The 22,366-nt window shown below is 47.4% G+C and overlaps 1 protein-coding gene across 2 annotated transcripts in view; it reads right to left on the bottom strand.

Annotated features, from left to right (window-relative positions):
• Positions 1-22,366, bottom strand: part of LOC138527483 (meckelin-like) — a 642,839-nt gene that overhangs the window by 242,819 nt on the left and 377,654 nt on the right. The window lies entirely within an intron of this gene.

Here is a 22,366-nt window from a genome sequence, read left to right as displayed (position 1 = left end):
TGAAATATATTTTGGAGATTGGCCGGTAGTTCTGGGGGAGGAGTGGGTCAAGTGTCAGTTTTTGAGGATGGGTTTGATGTAGGAGGTTTTTAGGGCTTCCGGGAATGATCCTGAAATGAGTGAGTGGCTGAAGATTGAGCGTGCCATACTACCTGCACAGGAAGAGGCTCTGATCTTTTTGAGGAGTGTGGGTGGGTATGGGTCCTCAAGGGAGCCGGAAGAACGGCTATCTGCTACGAGCGAGTGGAACTCCTGGTGTGAGATGGGAGAGAACGAATAGAAGATTTGTATCAGGTGTGGTTTTGGGGGAGGTCTGTCTGTGGTCGGGTGGGTGGCGGGGGCATGTGTTCCAATTTAGAGATGATGGCTTGATGTCTGTCAGTAGCGACATTGTGGAAGTACAGTGATAAGGTGTCACATAGGGTTTGGGGGACTGGTGGTGAGTGGCTCGAGCATGCCAGGGATTTGAATTCTGATATGATTTTGTGTAGTTCCTTGCTCGGGTTTTGAACATTTAGGATTCTGTTCCAATAGAATGTTTCCTTGGTTTTTCTGATTTCCAGTCTGTATGATCTGGTTGTTCTTGCTAGGACGGTTTTGTTCTGTGATGTAGGGTCGGTTTTCCAGGTCCGTTCCAGACGGTGCTTGAGGGTTTTTAGTGATTTAAGTTTGGCAGTGAACCACCTCGGTGTAGGTCCTGATCTCTGAGTGGTCCATTTTGTTTGAGTAAGGGGTGTGAGGGTGTTTGTAAGCCAGAGGACAAAGGTTTGTATTGCTGGATGTCCTTTCTGGACGAAAAGGAGTGAGTGTGCTAGGTCTGGGGTGCTTACGACTTTATTCCATAGTGGAATGATAGGGAAGGTGGTGGTCGTGTGTGGCCTTGACCGTCAGCCGAAGTGCTCAGTGGTATGGAGAAGTAAATTGCTGAGTGATCAGTCCATGATAGGGGTGGGGGGTTGGGTAGATATGTTTGTAGTGCTGAAGATCGCATCAAGGTTATGACCTACTGTGTGGGAGGGTGTGGAGATGTATTGTGTTAGGTTGAGTGATTCTAGATTGTCTGTGAGTGATCGGGTCATAGGGTTTATGGGTGAGTTGAACCATATGTTGAAATCTCCTAAAATGGTAAGTGTTGGATGTAGGATGAGGTCGGTGGCCAGTGCTACACCAAGTGTGTATGCTAAGTTATTGTTCTACCGGGGGTGGGACGTCTATAGATGAGTAGGAAGCTGTGGGAGGTGCAGGGTGAGAGTTGCAGTTTTACCAGGAGGGATTCGTAGTCTATGGTGTTGGTTGGGGTGTCCTTAATAATTAGTGGGAATTGGGGTTTGTGTAGTATTGCAATCCCCCCCCCTTTCACGATCTGTTCGGACATTAAGGTTGTAGACGGGAGGGAAGGCCTCATGCGCGATGGGCTCGTAGTCATCAGCAAACCAGGTCTCTGTGATGAAAAGAATGTCTGGGTTTTCTTCTGTGATGAGGTCAGAGGTGTGGAATTTATATTTGGATACTGACCTTGTGTTGATGAGTACGCAGGAAAGTTGGTGAGGTGTCCTTGTAGCTGCTGTGCAGGTAGGATTGTGAGTGGTAGGGGGACTGGAGTGAGGGGGCCGAGATGAGGGGGGCAGAGATGAGGGTGGAGCAGGGTGAGGGGAGGAGGTGCAGTGTGGAGAAAATATAACAATGGGAATGGGAAATAGGGGGAATAGGGCTTGGACCGGATTGGGAGTGAGTGGGGAGGTATGGGTCCTATAGTGTAGTGGTGGTGTTTGTGGTCTGGGTTGGAGGATGGGTGATGGTAGGGGGGCATAAGGTGCCTTTGGTCTTGGCCTTTCCTTGACTTTTGGGAAGTTAAAGGGGTGTGGGTGAGAGTGGGGGGGCTGTGGAGCTTGGGGCTTTGGCCAAAGCTGCTCTTGCTGCGCTAATGCTGGGGAAGTGTAAGTTTGAAGAGCTATATTGTTCGGAGAGGGTGTGAGCAGATGGTGCAGGTGGGTGGTTGGTGGCAGGGTTGGTGTGTGATGGGGGTTTTATGTGCTTGTGTGGTACGATGTGTTCCCGGGGGACAATGTACTCTGCGCCCTCTCTCCATCTTGCTGTTCTTAGTTGAGCAGAGCGGGATCTACGTGGGGGGGATAGTGGGTCGGGTGAGGGGGGTTGGTCTGGTGAGGAGGAGGGGCAGTGTGAGGGTTACAGGGTGGTGGGGTGGAGGGATGGGGTGATGAGCTGTGTGTTGGTGGCAGTTGAGTTCTGCTGTGTTTGGTCTCGTCGGGCCTACAGGTGTGGCAGCGTGCTGCTCTGCTTTGGCCAGTGGGTGACATGGTGCCTGTCTAGTGGTGAGGAAATGCAGATTCTGTGGGTGAGGAGGGGTGCACCTTCATCTGGGATACTGTGCTAGATCTCTGTACTTACCCGGTCTAGCGCACTTGGTCAGGGCAGTCGGGCGGGTTTGGCGGAAAAGCCTAGCTTTCATAGAGTGGTTTATAGAGGGAGAATGCCTTTTGAGTTTTGGGATCCCGGATAGGGTAACTAAAGGTCTGAGCCCCAACAGGATGCTAGGCTTTAATGAGATCTAACTTTCTAGATAGTTGGAGAGGGCCTAGGCTTCACAGCACGGCAGACGTGAGAACTGCGCAATGTAACCAGGGATTCCCGGACAGTGGGAGAGGCCTATGTTTCAAAGAATGGCAGATATAAACACGTTCACATTTTAGACTCCTAGATAGAGGGAGAGAGGCCTATGTGTACAAGATGGCAGATATGCACACATTCCCATTTGAGACTCCTAGATAGTGGGAGAGAGGCATATGTTTCACAAAATGGAAGTTCTAAACACACCTAGATTTGAGACTCCTAGATAGTGGGAGAGAGGCCTATGTTCCACAACATGGCATATATGAACACACTCGCAATTGAGACTCCTAGATAGTGAGAGAGAGGCCAACGTTTCACAAATTAGAAGTTCTAAACACACCTAGATTTGAGATTTCTAGATCGTGGGAGAGAGGCCTATGTTTCACAGAATGGCAGACATGAACACATTCGCAATTCAGACTCCTAGATTGTGTGACAGAGGCCTAGGCTTCACAATACGATTGTTTTTTTTTAATATTTAGCTTTTGCAGTGGATTTCCTAGTGCCGGTGATGGGTGTGAGTGGTTGGTGAGATTCTTTCTGGTGGAAGTGTGGTATGGTGAGGTGAATGCTAAGGTGGTTATAGGTACTAGTGTGGATGTGTGGGAATAGGTCCTACCTTATCCGTTGGTGCTGGTTGACGGCAGTCTGTTCCTCATTTGACGCATCTGGGTGTTGCATCGGTTGCTACTTCTTGTTCATGAGTGGAATTATGCCATTGCAACCACCTCGTTGAATGCTGTTGCAGCAGGGCAGTGTTAGCTGCTGTTAGAGGGAGCGGTAGGAGATTGGCACTGCTCCCTGGGATTCAGGTGGTAGGACTGCTGGTCCTTTCCCTTGAGTTCAGTGTGGAGAAGGAAGCTATGTGATGGGGCACAGTGGGTCTGTAAGGTTATGTGTGTCAGTGAGTGATTGAATGTGGTTGATAGATTAGGTTTGTTTTGTGAGAGTGACTGATTGCATCCCCCGCTGACACCTCCTGGGCTGCCTCTTTGGGCTCACGGGGGCTGCTGAGCAGAGGGCTACCCAGATCGAGTCTAGGATAAGGAAAGATGGACCAATCGGGGACCTGGGGGAGAGCAAGGGAGGCGGGGCTGGGGACGGGAAGCCTAGAGAGGGTGTTGGGAAGCCGCGAGGGTCACGCTGGGGACAAGCATCGGGAAAAGTTGATCTAGAGTTGCAGGGGCACCAGGGCAAGTGCGCTTACCTGCTCCCTAGGTGTAGAGTGGTGCAGGAAGCGTTCTTGCAGAGGGTTAGGCCCTTGGTGTGCACAAGGTACACTGATCAATCGGGGCCTGGGGGAGGGCGAGGGAGGCGGGACTGGGGACGGGAAGCCCAGAGAGGGTGTTAGGGAAGCCGCAAGGGTTGTGCTGGGGACAGGCACTGGGAAAAGTTGTTTTAAAGGCGCGGGGCACCAGGGCAAGTGCGCTTTCTTGCTGCATGGTGTAGAGTAGCGAAGGAAACGTTCTTGCAGAGGGTTAGGTCCTCGTTGTGCACAAAGTACACAGACCAATCGGGGCCTGGGGAGGGCGAGGGAGGCAGCACTGGGGCGGGAACCCCAGAGAGGGTGTTGGGGAAGCAGCAAGGGTTGTGCTGGGGACAGGCACTGGGTAAGGTTGTTTTAAAGGCACAGGGGCACCAGGGCAAGTCCGCTTAACCGGCTGTCTAGGTGTAGAGGGTGCAGGAAGCGTTCTTGCACAGGGTTAGGCCAATGGTGTACACAAGGTACACAGACCAAAAGGGACCTGGGGGAGTTCAAGGGAGGCAGGACTGGGGACGGAATGCCCAGAGAGGGTGTTGGGGAAGCCGCAAGGGTCACGCTTGTGACAGGCACCGGGAAACGTTGTTTTAAAGGCACAGGGGCACCAGGGCAAGTGCGCTTACCTGCTGCCTAGGTGTAGAATGGTGCAGGAAGCATTATTGCAGAGGGTTAGGAGGACCTCGGTGTGTACAAGGTACACAGACCAATCGGGGCCAGGGGAGGGCGAGGGAGGCGGGACTGGGGATGGGAAGCCCAGAGAGGGTGTTGGGGAAGCCGCGAGGGTCACGCTGGGGACAGGCACTGGGAAAAGTTGTTTTGGAGGCGTGGGGGCACCAGGGCAAGTCTGCTTACATGCTTCCTAGGTGTACAGTAATGTTTCCAAATTCCGAAAAATAATCTGGTTTTCTTAAAAGCACACTAAGCCAGTATTATGAATAGAACGGGAATGATTTAAAATGCTCCTTGTAAGGGATTTGGCGGCACTCACGATCGGGATTCTTGGTGAATCTAGCACCCAATGGTGTATTTAAAAGCTGATTGGGCAGGTAATATTAGCGAGACATGAAAGCAATTTATAGGGATGTTCATGCATCTTCCCCTGAGGCTTTAAGTGGGCCCTGGCTAGGCAGGGTAGCACCCAGCAGTCTCTGAAAAGTGATCTTGAGTGGGGTCTCTGCCAGGGCTTCTCCCACTAGGCCTACTTTCCTCCCAAGCCTTGGTGGGAAGTTCCCAGGTCAGTTGGAGAGGCTATCATTCCTTTTGCTGCAGCCGCCTCTACTTTTGCTTCCTAATCCGAGGTGCCGCCCCTTGCAGGCAGCCCTTTCAAGATGCAGCAGAGACAATCTCTATTGGACAGGGATGGCTGAGAAGGGGATGGTTGCAGCTGCACAGTGAAAGGCCTGCCCGCAGAGGTCAACACCATTCATTAAGAAACATAAGGAGAGAGGGCATAGCAAATCCTCTCCTATTTGCATCTGACCTAAATGAGTACAGGCAATGGCCCCCTGTCAGAGCCCACCCTCGAATTTTCACCCAACTTAAAGTATTGTTTTCCCACCAAGCAGGGCCAAGTTAGCGGTTCAACATGGCACAGAGATTTTGTGCCAAATTTCCCACTTGTCAAACGGTCAACCCAATTGGGCCGACCCAACCTTTCCTTCTCCTGGGGTCCATGAATTGAGGCCTACTTTAAAAAAAGCAAGAATAATTGTATGTACATAGTTGAGCCACAGTGCTGTTATAACCCATAATATATCCTTGTTGTAAAATCTTTTTTTTTAAATTGAAGACAATGCATGACAGCCCCCGCCCCCACCCCGGTATGGATATTAATATATTTGCCAGTGTCTAGACCTAGGAGCACATGTCTGATGTTGATTGTGGGTCATTTTCAGACCTTTTTCAGATAAGAATATACCCAACCGATTGTAATGGAGAGCAGGTAGGGCAGGTAAGGCTGCAGACTACCAAGAACAGCTTTTGCATTTCCCATGTGGCTTTTTTTCCAATAGGTGGTGGCAGGAGACGCTTATTGTAATCTTAGTGAAAGAGCAAAAACAGAGCTGTAGACTAAGGGGCTGATTCTCAGAGGAGGTACTCTGACTTGCCCATGGCCTGGTTGGATATTCAGATCACAAAGAATAAGAGTAGCTCTTATTTGTTCCTATATTCAGTCAGAGTGGCTTCCTTCTGAATCAGACAGCACAGTCACCATTAAGTAAGGAGTAGATCAGAGATACTAATAGCAACTTCTTAGACAGGCACTTCAAGTTTATGATGTTATTGTGAGAGAATGGCCTTCTGGTGAGTGCAGGCAGCTTAGGCATTTCATCGTCCAGAATGTTTAACATTGTGGAGCCTTGATAACGCTCTGTGTGTGTGCCACATTGTATTTAATCTACCTTTCGTCCATGGATTTCGCCATTGTAAAATGGCCTTTTCCAGTGCCTGCACCGGAGTGCTGGGCATAGTGCTGCTGGGGGCCTGGGATTGGCTGGGGCTGTTTACATTTGGCCCAATGGGAAGGCTGCAGGCTTGGCCGGCCCTCCTCACAGGGCCCACTCCTAAGGCCCTGTATACCCCTGTCCACCACGGTACGCCGCCTGCAGCCCCCCTTTGGTCGTCTGTGTGTGGGTGTGACTGCCCCTATCGACCTGACTCTGCATCTACTTGTAACTGCCGCATTGTAACATCGGGTTGGCACCATGCTCTGGCCTGTTGATCTTGACTATTCGTCTGTATGCTCCTGCCCTGCAACTTGGGGCAGGCATATTGCTGTTGCTTGTTGATACTGACCATGCATCTGTGTGTGGCTGCCGCCGTGTAACATGTGACTGGCACCATGTATTTGCCAATGATTTCAACCTTGCATTAGTGTGTAGCTGCCGCTGTGTAACATGTGGCTGGCACCATGCATTTGCCCACCAATATTCTTAAAATATTGTAACCTGAAGCACTTATTGTAACTGTACTTTAACAGTATTCTTAAGTTAAAGCGCCTTGATACTGCAGGGTTTTGTGCGCTATATAAATGTCAAATAAATAAGTAAATAGCTCAAGATTTTTTGATTTTTATTCACATAAAACGATGCAGATAATTGTTACAGAAAGGGAGGTCTGCTTTTCAGCCCCCCCTAACATAAATGCTCCATCTCAAAATTATAGCGCACATATGCCATGCTGATGGAGCCTACAGGCACCCTCACCCCCAGCTCTGTAGTGGCACAGGGCGGGTTCAGAGGTCACATGTGTATCCCTGACAGCTGCTGGGGCACAAAGTTTCTAAAAGCAGAGGTGGTTTTTTAATCTTCTGCACCCGATAGCAAGTAAATCTTTAAATATAAGCCATGCCTAGTTGTGGTATGCTGACTGATAATAACAACACACAGTTATACAAAAGCCAACCTAGGATTAGCAACATTATTCACGAACCAAGTTGAGCACAGACACTCTCTTAAGTAGCATTGGCCAAGCAGCAAGGCTGAACTAAGGTGGAATGGGCACTGTTGTGTAGTACAACTAACATTTAGCAGACATGATAAGGAAAAGACTGACATGGGTCATTCATGAAAATGACACTATTTTATACAATACTACACTAAGTCACACTTTGAATATTTCAAGGTAAGAAAAAATACAATAACACACATATGCAATACACAGTTATGTAACCTCCTATGGGGTACACAGTACTTTAGAGTTCCAAGCGGTTATCAAACATAATTACATTCACCAAAATAGGGAGAAAGATGTTAAGCATATATCATAACAAAGGCCTTATAATTATTCTGCACCCAGAACCATACACTACAACTTCAGAAGTCCAGACTTAGCATGTACCAAGTCTCTGGTAGTTTTTTAGGTGTCCCAAAAAGGTTTCCGAGGTGGAAGATGAGTATTCCAGCAGGGCCCGCTAGTGTAGGACGGGGTCAGAAGGCAGTTAGTGCAGGGCAAATGCAATATGCGAAGAAGGGCCTTAAGGAACTTGAGTTTGAGAGAATGAAGGAACAGCTACCACCCCTGAGGTTCAAGAGGATAGTCGCGGATAGCGTTAAGTTAAGGAGGACTTTACATCCTATGCAAACCAAACAGGTAGTCGGGGGTTCATGAGATATAAGTGATCTCAGGCCCCCAGGCCCCTAGAAAGTTGGGAGAAGTTACAGGCGATAGTAAATCACTGGGGTAAAATGTGTCTCACTGTTGTTGTCACTGTGCAGGGTCATCAGGTGGTGGGTTCAAGGGGGATCATCAAAGGATGTCTCTGGGTTTCTGTGGAGACTTCAGACCATAGGAGACCGACCTAGGTTAGGTCCCACAAGGAAGGAGGGAACCTCAGGGATACCTTCGCGGATGCACATCTGGCATCGACCCCAGGCAGGGTCGGGAGGCACTTGGTAATCTGGCAGCAGGATTTCGATGCTCCAGTAGGCTTGTCTCTGGGTGGATTGCTTAAATGGAAAGCTGTTACCACAGCAATCCATGTAAGATGCCTTGTGCCGCAGAGAGTAAAATATGCATGTCATAAAAAAGGGGATGACTATTCCCGAGCTGGTAGACCTATGGGTTATTCAGTGAACTCAAAGTAACATTGCAAAAGGGACTCTTGGTGTCTCTGGAAGGATACGACATAAGGTTGGGTGCTGCCATTGTAAAATGATGATGCCATCACTAAGGGGAGAGGTCTCCCCACACCAGAACCTTAAAAAAAGGATCCAGTGTCCACTAAACAAAGTGAAGGCAGGAGGGGCGTGAGATAAAAAAAAAAGTCTCACTTCTCTTCAAAGCCAGTGTAAAAAATCCCAGTGTCCAACAGTAGTGCTCGGAGGCTCAGGTCAGACAGGGTAAGATTGTTACGCTCACCTGGCTCCCACAGGGGCGTCGGTCGGACCCGGACAGCTGCGGTCTCCACCCACGTGATGCGTAGTGCAGCAATGACTGACTGGATCTGCCCTCCTAATCTTGTCTGCTTAACCCGTAGAAATATTCTCCTGCAAGTGGAGAGATGGATTTAGCCACTTGTGGATTCAAGTGATGGCACCCCCACAGTCCTCCCCAACTAATCACCTCCAAAATGCCCTCACAGCAATCTCACCTTATATTCTTGAAAGATGAGCTCTCCATCCTGCATGGATTTGCAGGGGTGCGTCGATTCCAGTTACTTCACTGGTTTGAAGGCTCGGGGGAGTTCCAGAGAGTATTGACTCTGAGGTTCCTGGTGAGGACCAGTAAGTATTAAGTTCATAGAGTTCAATATGTCCGATGTTCACTCTTGTTCCTCCCTTCCTTTCTTGTCTTGCAACTGGCTCGTGAAAAGATGCTCTTGTGGCAGCTGGTGGCGCTCAGGTAAGATTCTGTATTACCCGGCGCTGTCCGGTATATGTTGCACGAGGAAAACGTGTTGTTTTGTCTCTCTTTACAGATGCGGCACGTGAAAATATGGAGAGTCACAAAAGAATGCCTCCAGTGGTAAAACAGGTAAGTATATGGTGGTAAGAATTATATTTGTTGGTTCCCTCGGCTCACCTTGTGGTTTTCTTTTGTCTCCTAGGTGCCGAAGTTCGGCGAAGAAATGATGGAGGCAGAGCCGACCCGAAGGATGCTGTGAAGACTGGTGAGTATGGCGCGGCGCTGCAGCTGGAGGTGTGGCGCGTGCAGAAATGATGTTCTTTACAGGTCCGGAGACAAGATGGATCCAGAATCAGGTGTGGACTAGAAATAAGTTTGTTTTCTAACCATGTCCCTTTCTTTCCTCTTTGTTTTAGGAGCTCCGGATTAGAGGCGGGCGTGGCAGAAGACTGGATGCAGGCTGCAGGCACGGTGAGTGTTACGCTGCTGGATGCAGAATAACGCAAAGCGTGTGTTGCTGGTCGGGTGTGGTTTAAATAGCCTCAAAAGTAGTCCCAGGTAAGAAGTCCCTAGAACCACACCCGAGTAAAAAGTAGTCCCTGTAGAAAAATAGTCCCTTTCAGGCTTCATGTTGGATTGGAGTCATTTGTAGCATGGTCTGCCTGAGGTAAGTAATGACTATGAGCCTGGCGCCTTAGGCGCCAGGCTGAACCCAGATAGCCCCTAGCCGGGGCTGCTGAGGTTTTACTAAATGTCTAGATGCCTGCTCCCGGGGCTGATGGACTTGGTCCGGATGCCTGGGGGTAGGCATCATGACAGCACTCCCCCCCAAGGCCCCTCCTAATGTTGTTCTTCCCCTGGGCCCTGGTTTGTCTGAGAAGTTCCGATGGAATCTTTTCACCAACCGAGGTGCATGGACGTGGTCACTAGGTTCCCATGACCTTTCTTGTGGTCCGTAGCCCTTCCAATCGATTAAATAAAAAAGTTTTGATTTAACCATCTTGGAGTCCAGGATATTTTTTACCTCAAATTCAGGTTCTCCATCTATCAAGATGGGGTCGGGTGGTTTGGTTAATCTTGTTCCTGGTTGAACTGGTTTTAAAAGTGAAACATGAAAGACAGGATGAATGCGCATATTAGAGGGTAATTCCAATTTGACGGCTACCGGGTTGATAATGGCCTTAATAGTGTAAGGTCCCAAATATCTAGGGTTAAAAATCCAAGTTCCCTTCAGAGGTATGGGTTTTGTAGCCAGCCAAACTTGATCCCCAATCTGGTATTGTGGAGTTTCATTTCTATGTTGATCAGCATTTTTCTTATATTTCTCTTTTGCTTGTTTCAAACGTTCTGTTGCCTCTTTAAAGGCTTGTGTAATAGTAGAATGCAAATGACTAACTGCAGGCATTTCTAAATGCTGAGGCGAATCTAGTTCTGAGGTTCGAGGGTGATGTCCATGTATGGTATAAAAGGGGCTTTGTCCAGTTCCTGAATGTACAGAGTTATTGTATGCATACTCGGAAATCCATAAAATATCTTTCCAATTACCTTTGGTCTGGTGTAGCATGAAACGTAGGTACTGTTCAAGGGTCTGGTTGGTCCTCTCCGTCTGACCATCGGTCTGGGGATCGTGACTGGTTGATAATCTCACGTTGATTTGCGCCAGTTGACAACATTTCTTCCAAAAATGTGAAATGAATTGATTACCTCGGTCAGAGACCAATACGGAAGGAAATCCGTGTATTCGAACAATGTTTTTGAGGAACTCCTTGGCCAGAATTGAAGCAGAATGTAATCCCTTTAGAGGAATAAAGTGGGCCATCTTGGAAAAAAGATCCACAATAACTAGAATGGTGTTAAATCCATTACATGAAGGTAGATCTGTAATAAAGTCTAACGATAAGGTGTGCCATGGTGTAGGTGGAATATCCAAAGGTTGTAAGAAGCCAGCTGGTTTTTTCTTCTGACTTTTGTTTAGGGCGCAAATGCCACAAGACATTACAAATGAAATTACGTCTTTTTGCCAGGTGGGCCACCAGAATTGTCTCTTAATTTTAGCTTCAGTTTTTGCAATACCTGGGTGTCCTTCAATCAGGGTGTCATGATAATTGGAGATGACTAGTTCTTATAGTTCCTTGTGTGGTAGAAATAGACGCCCTTGAAAATAAGGTAGGTCATTGATGACTGAGTAGTCCGGGCCTTTCTTCACCCAGTCCTGCAGGGCTGTTGGATTGAAGAGTTGTTCGATCTTTACTTGAATATCCTCTAGTGTCTGTAGAGTGGTTATGCCAAGAATTCTTTGTTCTGAAATTATAGGCACCGGTTCCGGGTTCGCATATGCTTCTCCCATCCCTATTCAGGATAAGGCATCTGCCTTGCCATTTTTACAACCTGGTCAATAAGTGATCACGAAATCGAACTCGGCAAAGAGCAATGCCCATCGAAGTTGACGCGACGATTGGGCCTTGGCTGTTTTTAAATACTGCAAGTTCCGGTGATCGGTGATTACCGTAATGGTATGCCTGGCACCGAGAAGGTAATGCTGCCAATCCTTGAAGGCGGATTTGATGGCTAATAATTCTTTATCGTTAACCACATAGTTTAACTTGGGTGCCGAGAACTTTCTGGACCAAAATTCTACTGGGTGAAGTTGACCGGTTTCAGGATCCTTCTGGGAAAGGACAGCTCCAATGGCTAAACTGGATGCATCAGTTTCAACTATGCATGGAAGTTCGGGGCGTGGATGCTTTAAGACAGGTGCAAATGTGAATTTCGCTTTCAGCTCTTGGAAGGCCTTTTCAGCTTCTTCGTTCCACAAGAAGTGTTTGTTTTTTGGCAAAAGTGCTGTGATAGGGTGTACAACATGTGAGAAATCCAGAATGAATCTGCGATAGAAATTGGCAAATCCGAGCATGCTTTGTACCCCTTTAACTGAACTGGGTGATGGCCACTTGAGGATTGCGTCCACCTTTCGAGAGTCCATTCGGACTCCTTTTGGAGTCAGGATAAATCCAAGGAATTCAACTTCTGTAGCATGAAAAACGAATTTTGCATATACCTTGTGCTGGCGTAGTTTCTCAAGGACTGCACGAATGTGCTTCACATGGTCTGATTCTGAAGAGGAGTACACTAGAATATCGTCTATGTATACAACAACACAGACGTCAATGAGTTCACGAAGGACATCGTTCATAAAATACTGGAAGGCTGCTGGTGCATTGCACAACCCGAATGGCATCACCTGGTATTCGAATAACCCGTACTTAGTGCGAAAAGCAGTCTTCCATTCGTCGCCTTTCTTTACACGTACCAGATGATATGCCCCTCGGAGATCTAATTTAGTGTAGATGCAAGCGTCCTTTTCTTAGTCTAGTAATTCGGGGATCAGAGGCAATGGTTATCGGTTCTTAACTGTGATCTGATTTAATTCGTGGTAGTCTATGCACGTTCTGAGGTCACCTTCCTTTTTAGGCACGAAGAACAAAGCTGAAGATGCAGGGGACTTGGATGGACGAATGAAGCCATTAGCAAGGTATTGGTCCAAGTATTGTCATAGGTGAAGGTTTTCAGGTTCCGTAAGGGTGTAGATCCTACTACATGGAGGTTATGCCGCAGGTATGAGATCGATTTGACAATCGTATGATTTGTGAGGTGGTAGGGTGTTTGCCTGTTCCTTTTAGAAAACATCCTGGAATTCTTGATATTCCTGAGGTAACTGCACGACTTTAGTAGCGACTGTGGCCAGGCCTTAGTTCAAGGTTTTTTTTGGGTAACAAGTATGTGCACAATCCGGGAAGGTTATTCTCTTCTCTCGCCAATCAATACAAGGATTATGTGTTTCCAACCAAGGTCTCCCCAGTATTATTTGGAACTGCGGGGCTTTGATTAAATCAAACACAATAGTCTCTCGATGCCCATCCTGACCCAATAGTGTCATCTCTGCGGTGGAATGAGTTACAGGCCCAGAGGCAATTTCAGTTTTATCGACTGTGGTGATGACATCCGAAGTGGTCTTTTTGCAGAGAGATAGATTCATCCTAGAAGCCAACTCGTGGTCCACATAGTTTCCTATGGCCCCGCTATCTATGTATGCCCTCACTGCGTGCATATGTGATGGCTGCCTTGGATCTATAAGGACCATTGGTATGATAAAGTGCGAGGTCTGAGTATCCTTCTTCAAGCTCGGCAAGCGGACGCTTGTCGGGCGTGGTCGTTTCCCGAATCAGGCTCTGTTTGATTTTTATCAGCAACTCCGACTACTATTTTAGATGTTTTTATAGGGCAATCCCGTAGAAAATGTCCTGAGGCCCCACGGTACAGACACAATTGCATCTGCCGTCTTCTTTCTCTTTCCTTTTGAGTTAAGGGTCCCTTGACCCCCCCGATTTGCATCGGTTCTGATACATCTGTTCCTTTGAGAGTAACACTGGGTTTAACCAATACCCGATTCTCGAACTTAGCTCGATCAACCTTTCTATTCTGAAGTCGGTGGTCTAACTGGACCACTAAGTCTATATATTCTGCACAGTCCTGAGGTGGGTTCACAACTTCGGCCAAAACGTCTTTGAGTTCACCCCGAAGTCCACGATGAAATAATGTAATTCATTTTACCTCTGGCCATCCGGTTTCCACCACTAACCTATTGAAAGTGGCGATATAGGTTAGTAGATCCTGGTTACCTTGTCGTAATGATAAAAGTTTGTTATCCAGGGCCTGTCCCTGTGAATGTCTGGCAAATAGTCTTTCCATGCTCAATTGAAAACCTTGAAAATCCCGAAGAAGAGGGTCATCCTGGTTAACTAATGGAATTGACCAATCCGCTGCGCTGCCACTAAGATATGATAGTACAAAGGCTACTTTGGTTTGATCGTTCGGAAAAGCTCCAGGTCTGCATAAAAAGTGCAAGCGGCATTGGTTCATAAACACGGCAGACTTTTTTGGGTCCCCAGCAAAACGTTTGGGTGGAGCTAAAGGAATGCTCCCTGGTAGAACCACTTGCAAAGGATTGCTCGAAGAAACAGGACTTGGATTCCCCTCGAGTCCAGGTAATGGTGTTTGCCCAGGTTGGTTTTGCAGTAATTGTCTAGCAAGATCATCAGTGCGCTCCTTTGACACAATCAGTTCTCTCCTGAGGGCATTAGTCTCTTGGCGTGCGGAGTGCACTTCTGCCCTAAGTTCCCCTAACAATAGGGCTAGTTGTTCGGTTTCTGAGGTTTCCATAATGCCCGGGTGGGGATTTGTAGATAGGCTTCGCGTTCTGTTACGCTCACCTGGCTCCCACAGGGGCGTCGGTCGGATCCGGACAGCTGCGGTCTCCACCCACGTGATGCGTAGTGCAGCGATGACTGACTGGATCTGCCCTCCTAATCTTGTCTGCTTAACCTGTAGAAATATTCTCCTGCAAGTGGAGAGATGGATTTAGCCACTTGTGGATTCAAGTGATGGCACCCCCACAGTCCTCCCCAACTAATCACCTCCGAAATGCCCTCACAGCAATCTCACCTTATATTCCTGAAAGATGAGATCTCCATCCTGCGTGGATTTGCAGGGGCGCATTGATTCCAGTTACTTCACTGGTTTGAAGGCTTGGGAGAGTTCCGGAGAGTACTGACTCTGAGGTTCCTGGTGAGGACCAGTAAGTATTAAGTTCCTAGAGTTCAATATGTCCGATGTTCACTCTTGTTCCCCCCTTCCTTTCTTGTCTTGCAGCTGGCTCGTGAAAAGATGCTCTTGTGGCAGCTGCTCAGGTAAGAGTCTGTATTACCCGGCGCTGTCCGGTAAATGTTGCACGAGGAAAACGTGTTGTTTTGTCTCTCTTTACAGATGCGGCACGTGAAAATATGGAGAGTCACAAAAGGATGCCTCCGGTGGTAAATCAGGTAAGTCTATGGTGGTAAGAATTATATTTGTTGGTTCCCTCGGCTCACCTTGTGGTTTTCTTTTGTCTCCTAGGTGCCGAAGTTCGGCGAAGAAATGAAGGAGGCAGCGCCGACCCGAAGGATGCTGTGAAGGCTGGTGAGTATGGCGCGGCGCTGCAGCTGGAGGTGCGGCGCGTGCAGAAATGATGTTCTTTACAGGTCTGGAGACAAGATGGATCCAGAATCAGGTGCGGAATAGAAATAAGTTTGTTTTCTAACCATGTCCCTTTCTTTCCTCTTTGTTTTAGGAGCTCCGGATTCGAGGCGGGCGTGGCAGAAGACTGGATGCAGGCTGCAGGCATGGTGAGTGTTACGCTGCTGGATGCAGAATAACGCGAAGCGTGTGTTGCTGGTCGGGCGTGGTTTAAATAGCCTCAAAAGTAGTCCCAGGTAAGAAGTCCCTAGAACCACACCCGAGTAAAAAATAGTCCCTGTAGAAAAATAGTCCCTTTCAGGCTTCATGTTGGATTGGAGTCATTTGCAGCATGGTCTGCCTGAGGTAAGTAATGACTATGAGCCTGGCGCCTTAGGCGCCATGACTGATTCCTACTATGAGCCTGGTGCCTAAAGCACCAGGACTGAACCCAGATAGCCCCTAGCCGGGGCTGCTGAGGTTTTACTAAATGTCTAGATGCCTGCTCCCGGGGCTGATGGACTTGGTCCGGATGCCTGGGGGTAGGCATCATGACAAAGATTGGCAAAAAGAAAATCTCCCTATCTCTCTAACATTATCAAAGAGTGTCAGCTATGTGAGCAGGGCCAGCTATGAGAAAACTAATATTTATTAGTGTCTGGCATGACTGTCTCTGCTACAGCCACGTGGAACAATAGCCAATACGCTGCCCCTTTGGTAATCCTTCCCCCAGGACAGAGTACATTCCCCAGAGGTTCTCCTGGGAACCAGTGCTTCAGAGGAAGCACTGAGATAACAACACTCTCTCACACCAGGATGCCGAATACTGGAATCACTTTGAAGTTAGCAGGCATTGGAAATAGCAGAGTTAAAGTAGCCACAGATGAAAGGTAGGCCTGGAGAGGGCCCCAACATCTTGGTTTATGTTAGAGATCTCTCCTGTTTTCCTGTCCCCTCCATTTCCTGTGGGGAAGGTTCTCTGGGTGTAATGTCATAGGGAAAATTACACTTGTTACAACAACAGGGATGTGATCCCTGCCAGCAGGCATGTTTTGTAACAATCTCCTGCAGCATTTCCATTAAAGCAGAGGGTGCAACCAGGGATGTAATTTGGGGGTAGCCAGGGGTCGCAATTGTGAACCCTGCGGTCTCCCTTGCTACCCCTAAACAAAAAAAAAACATTATTTTTTTTAACAAATTGAAGCTCCTGGGCTGTGGGCAATGCCATGTAGCTCTTTGTTTCTAGAGTGGCTGGCTTTCTTGCTCAGGCACATTAAAAAAACAGGAGGTTTCACAAGTAACACTTGCAGTGACCCTATATAAGAAAGAATAGGAATAACAAATAGTCTTTCTGGAATTCTCTACAATGATTACTAGACTCATTAAAGGTTTATTTCAAATCCACTTCAGGGGGTGAGTCAATGATTTAGTGAGTTCTTAAACACCTCATATTCACAATGCAGACAAAATACTCCAAAAAGCATTTAGAGTAGAATAAGCATCCATTTCGGACTATGCATTTTGCTTTTCGCAAGTTGCAGTTATAGCATGTTATTTTTCTGCTGATACATATGGTGATCCATTCTTGTATGAAATCTTTATCACGTCACAGTAATATTGTAACCATATTTTTCATAGTGTACTTATTAACAATGCTATGTGATGCCACTTCCTGGTTTGTCAAGGGGTAAAAGTCGTGTTCCATCGCTTTTTTGATGTCACTTCGGGGTCGGATCAAATTACATCACTTCCTCTGATGTCATCAGAGGTCATGTGATTTCACTTCCGCTACCCCTGTCATTTTGGTGAAATGACGTCCCTGGGTGCAACCACTTATTCTTTGATCCATCTCTGGACTTCCACAAGGAAAAAATAATTTGTCTGGACCTCTGTTGGGGATACAGTCAATCCCCAAATTCCTCTCCCACAGACGTGAAGACAGATGGCATTAACATGACCCCTAATCATTCCCAGGAAACAGTGGTGGTGACTGCTTTTGTACCAAGGCCTCTTTCATGGCTGCACTGGAACCAGACTCCTGATCACTGGAGGTGAAGGAACCCTTGTAAGTGCATACCAAGCTCCCTGGAGTTGGAGTGCGGAAGGGCCCTTCTTGTCCTGGAGCTCCTGGATTGGGATTCCCAGCAACCATAGAATGAAGGAAGTGACCCATAGTTCTCTCTGCATCCCTGAACAATATCAACACCATTTTAAGCACCTTCGATGCCATCCAAGCTGCTGCATGGAACCGCATAAGCCCTCTCAAACCTCGACGCCCAACCGCCTCAGGAACTCCCAAGACTTGCTTGACGCCAACTTTCCACCATCTCTTCAGCTAAATCCCACTGATCCTTCTTGCTTCCCCAACTTGACACTGACACCTAGTCACCAGCTTCTTTGTGCTCCAAGCCAATGCTGCTGTCGCACTCCAACTCTGTTTTTCCCAACCCGACCCTTCTCGCTGACAAAGGCAAGTCTCTGCTTCATTGCACCCAAGGACATCAAAACTTCCAGTGCCACCGACCCGACATCGCCTGCCGTCCCCAGTGTCTTCAACCTGCAATACATTGCTGTCTCTGAACAGCACTGCATCGTTGGACCCGGCACCACCGTTACTTGACTTGACATTGCCAAGTGCTGAAAACATCCAGACTCACCGTTCGACGCCGAAAAGCCTGGCTCAGCACGGTTGAAACATAAAGACAAGAAAGTACGTTCCAATGATGAGGCCTTGTCCCCCAGGTCCACATTGGGTCCCTGGTGACTTTTATGTCCCCCTTCTCTACACTGTTCGTAAATACTTATCCTTTGAAGAGTGACATTGTGCCAATCTTGTGTCTGAACATCCGCACTGCTCTCCAGAGTGCCCTTTCACAAAAGCCTGCATCATATGCGTTATTTTACAGGGTGGGGTTTTCCTAGTGTTTTCTAATTAGTTGTTTGCATTTTATTGTTTAATTAAAAGACTAAAGTTCTATAGAACCCTTAATGGATATTCTTTTATTGTGGAACATTGCACTTAAGTTGTTTTGGATACTATTGCCATCATCTCACACCCCTCCTGAAAAGCATAGGCTGTCCTCGGCCTACGCTACCACAAAAGGCAAAGGAGGTGTTTGGGCTTTGTGACAAGGCGGTGGAAAGGAAAGAAGATCAGAGCCAGGACAAGATCTCTAGCAAGAAGCCAATCAGACATTGTGGGATGAGGTCATAATGGAGGGAGTCTACAACCTGGGAGACCTTGGGGGATGAGGTCATAATGGAGGGAGGCTACAATTGGACCAATGGTAATGCTCTAGAACAAGGAAGATTCCGAGGATGTCATACTGATACAGGTCTCTGGTGTTTGTCTTTTGAATTAGAGAGAAGAGTTGGAGGAGGGCCGGGGGCCTGAGGAGGAGGTGGCCTATGAGTGGGCCTATTGACGTCCAGCCATAAGGAAACAGTAGTCCAAGTTGCACCCGTTGTGCCCTATCCTGTTATAACCCGTTTATAGAGACTTACTAAGACATTTATTCCCCAAAGAAGAAGTTAGCCGTGAGAGAGTTGCTGCTGACGGCCCTAACAGCACTCAAAACCCAGCTGGAGGCGTCTGTCATACAGAAACAAAGGTGAGCGTCGAGTGAATGAGAGGAAGACTGAATGAACAGAGAGGCAGAGGTCCGTGCTAACGGTCGTCCAGGAAGCCTTCCCAACAAGGGGAGGGGCTGGGCCAAGGAGGCTGGAATACAACCAACACCAGTGAGGGTGTGAGCTGGAGACCTCCTCTCTGGAGAACTATAGAGAAATTAATAGAGAGGCTTGAGAGACAATACGAGACTTTAAGGAATTGATGATGAATGATCCCTAGGAAAACAGTTTCCGGAGAATAAAAGGCAACAGAGTCTCATCTCCTGGAGAAGACTCCCCAACACGTTTAGCCTCAACAGAATGATTTGTGAACAGTATCTTCACCTTTTTGAGAAAGAAAAGCAAACGGCATGTTGTCCCCCATTTTCCCCAGAATTAAAGAAGCTTGTTCTTTCTGCAAATAAAAGTCAGTAGGTCTAGAAGGCTGGTCTTCTCATTTCCAAATACCTACATTCTGCATCACCTTTATGATTGGGATCACTGCTGGCTTGAAAGGAGTATGGGAATGAAAAGGCGGTTTAGCCACTACTCATCCCTGTACTACTGCAAAACAGTAGTTATTTAGTCACAATTATAACGCATCTAGGTGTAGAGATTAAAAGTCATTTAGTATAGTGGGACTTATGATGGTGTCTGATACAGACGCTGGAAAGCCTTGGCTACACAGGAGGTCTTAATGTATTTCAAGTTTGAATGTGTGCCTTTACCAACAGTGGAGGAAGGCTGGAAAAATGTTTCAGATACAGAAAAAGCTGCCCTATTATATGTTATTTGTCTTTACATGATGTTTTTATGTAATATTGCTTTACTCTAAAATATTCCTCTGGGCAAATGGCTGGACGACAGGTAAAGCTTTTCTTTAAATTATATACACACATCTCGCAATCCATGTCGTTTATAAGTTAAATATTTATTTATGGTGTTTAACTCGAAGATGTATACGATTTAATGCAACTTCAGTCTATGATTTAGTAAGTTCATACTTTTGATTTTATTCTAGCAGCAACTCGCTGTACAGTTAACCATGGAAGTCACACACTTGAGCATCTTTTCCAAGAGCTAGACAGACAAATCATATATGTGTGTTTTAGCAGAAATATTGTCTCGAGGCGTGCCTCAATAGGTTGTTATTAGTTACCAAAAACTTTTTTTATGATACCAACACTGCATTTTGCGCTAGTGTGCATGAAAAATATGGACGTGCTTTTGTAGTCTTGTGAGACATACGTTTAATTAAATTTAAGCATGTGTAACGCGCCTTAAGCCGGGAGTTGAACGGGCAACATTGACAAGTACACATAACAAGCGAGAGGGACTGGAAGGACATAACACGAATCTAATAAAAAGCAGAAGAGCAAATGTAAAAGCAGATAAAATGCAGAGGTAAAATCCGGGGATAAAATCAGGCACGGGGACCAAGCCAGAGTAGGCATATTATGTACAGTACAAAGTTTTCCATTTTTTCTTAAAATCTTCAGTGGAAGTCTCCAATCGAAGAGTGCTAGGAAGGCCATTCCACAACACCAGGGCATAGTAGTCGAAATGAACGTTTAGCAGCTCGATCCAACTTCACGCGTGGTACCGCACTTGGATCCTAGAAAGGTGGTAACTGGTTATACCAACGAGAAGGCTTCCACAATAATCCATTCTCGCCCCTATTATGGCCCTTGCTAGGACAGCACTATTCTCTAAAGAAACAAGTGGCCAAATCTTGCCAATTAGTCTCAAATAATACACAGAAGAAGAGACTACAAAATTTACATTATCCAAACCTTTCCATTTTTGTCCCTGAAATGCAGTAATGTGATGGCGCAGAGGAATTGTTGAGTGGGACATCTTTGAAAAATTCACAGAGGAATCAAGTAGAAGCAAGTGGGAGGAGCAAGTCGAGGCTGTATGTCACCCTCAAAGTGTACACACCAACGCAACATAGTATATCACAATGTGTATGACATCAGCAAATGTCCTTTCAAGTCGAATCATTCTTGGGACATTTATAAAGCTGCAAAAAGGATCCAGCTTTGCTGGGGTACTTCAGAGAAAGGTACTTTAGAGAAAGGTAAGTGATCCTGTGAAGGTTTGCCGGTGGAAACGTCCATTTGTCCAAGACATTATGTGATTGTGTCAAACACCCTGAGACTCATGGGCACTACCGCATAAACCAGACTTGATAGATTCAGTCCTTTACAATTTGGCCTCAAAGAGATGCATTTCTGAGGGTGTAAGTCTTTGCACATGAGGGATAATTATCTCCCACATCTCGTGTTCCAGCACCCCCAAAGTCTCCAGTGGCTATGGAAATGAGGAGGTGGGCACATGAAAGAGGGGGGTTCATGGGTTGGCAAGTGGGGGTCAGGGGAGGGGGCATCAAATGCAGGGGCAGGGGAAGAAGGAAGAAAGGGTGCAGGGGCTAGGCAAGTGCTGGTGGGGAGCCCAAAGGGGGCAAGTGCCAGGGGGTGCCGAGAGCAGACCACTGACTAATTCCAAGGACAGGGGTGGACAAGACATGGGAGGGATGCCCAACCCACCAGGCTACTCAGGGAAGGGGGCTAGAGGGCAGTGCTGGTTTGTGGGGGTGCTCGTATAGACCGGTCAAGGAGGGCCTGGTGTTCTGTATGATTCATAAGGGGCCAGGCCGCCAGTCGCAGCGGCAGATGGGTACATTAGCAAGGGAGGCTGTGAGAGAAGAAGGTAGAGTAGAGCAGGGTCTTCAGAAGCTTCCAAACTTAAGGAGGTCCGCCTCAAGTCTGAGATGGGCAGCGAGGCCATTCCAGAGGGAGGCACCTGCTGAAGAGAGTGATCTACCCCCCACTCTCTGCTTAGAGAAATCTCTGATCTGCAGAGAGTTGGAGCTAAAGGACCAAAGAGCTCTAGCAAGGGAGAAAGAGTTGGATGTAGCGGGGTCCCAAGCCTCAGAAACCCTTGTGGATGATGCAAAGGGTGTTGAATTTGATCCTTGCAGCCACCGGCTGCCAGTGGAGAGATTTAAGGGCTGGAGAGATGCGGTCCCTGGGCTTGAGGGCAAGGATAAATCTTGTAGTCATATTCTGAATTAGTTGGTGTGGGCAAAGAAAGGAAAGAGGCAGGTTGATGAAGAGGCTTTTGCAGTAGTCCAACCTAGAGAAAACCATAGCTCTGGAGACATTGAGTTTCTGGGGAAAGGTAAGGAAGGGGAGAATGTCTCTGAGGAGGTGAAGCTGAAAGTGGGCCTTCTTGGCAAGGTCCGTGATGAGAGGGGAGAAGGAGAGACAGGATTCAAAGAAGACACCAATGTTTTAGCCTCACAAAACGGTGAGGGGAGGGGACCCAAGGAGGGCAGCCAGAGAGTGGGAGAGAAACAGGGAGCAGGGGTCCCAACCAGAAGGATCTTGGTCTTACTGGCATTAAGACAGAGATCATTAGCCTGATCACCATGCCTGAATAGCAGTCAGACGGTCAGGAATGAGAAAG

Source organism: Ambystoma mexicanum, chromosome 1q (assembly GCF_040938575.1).
Source record: "Ambystoma mexicanum isolate Mex_15411 chromosome 1q, UKY_AmexF1_1, whole genome shotgun sequence".
Taxonomy (NCBI): Eukaryota; Metazoa; Chordata; class Amphibia; order Caudata; family Ambystomatidae; genus Ambystoma; species Ambystoma mexicanum.
This window is presented reverse-complemented; position numbering and strand designations above follow the sequence as displayed.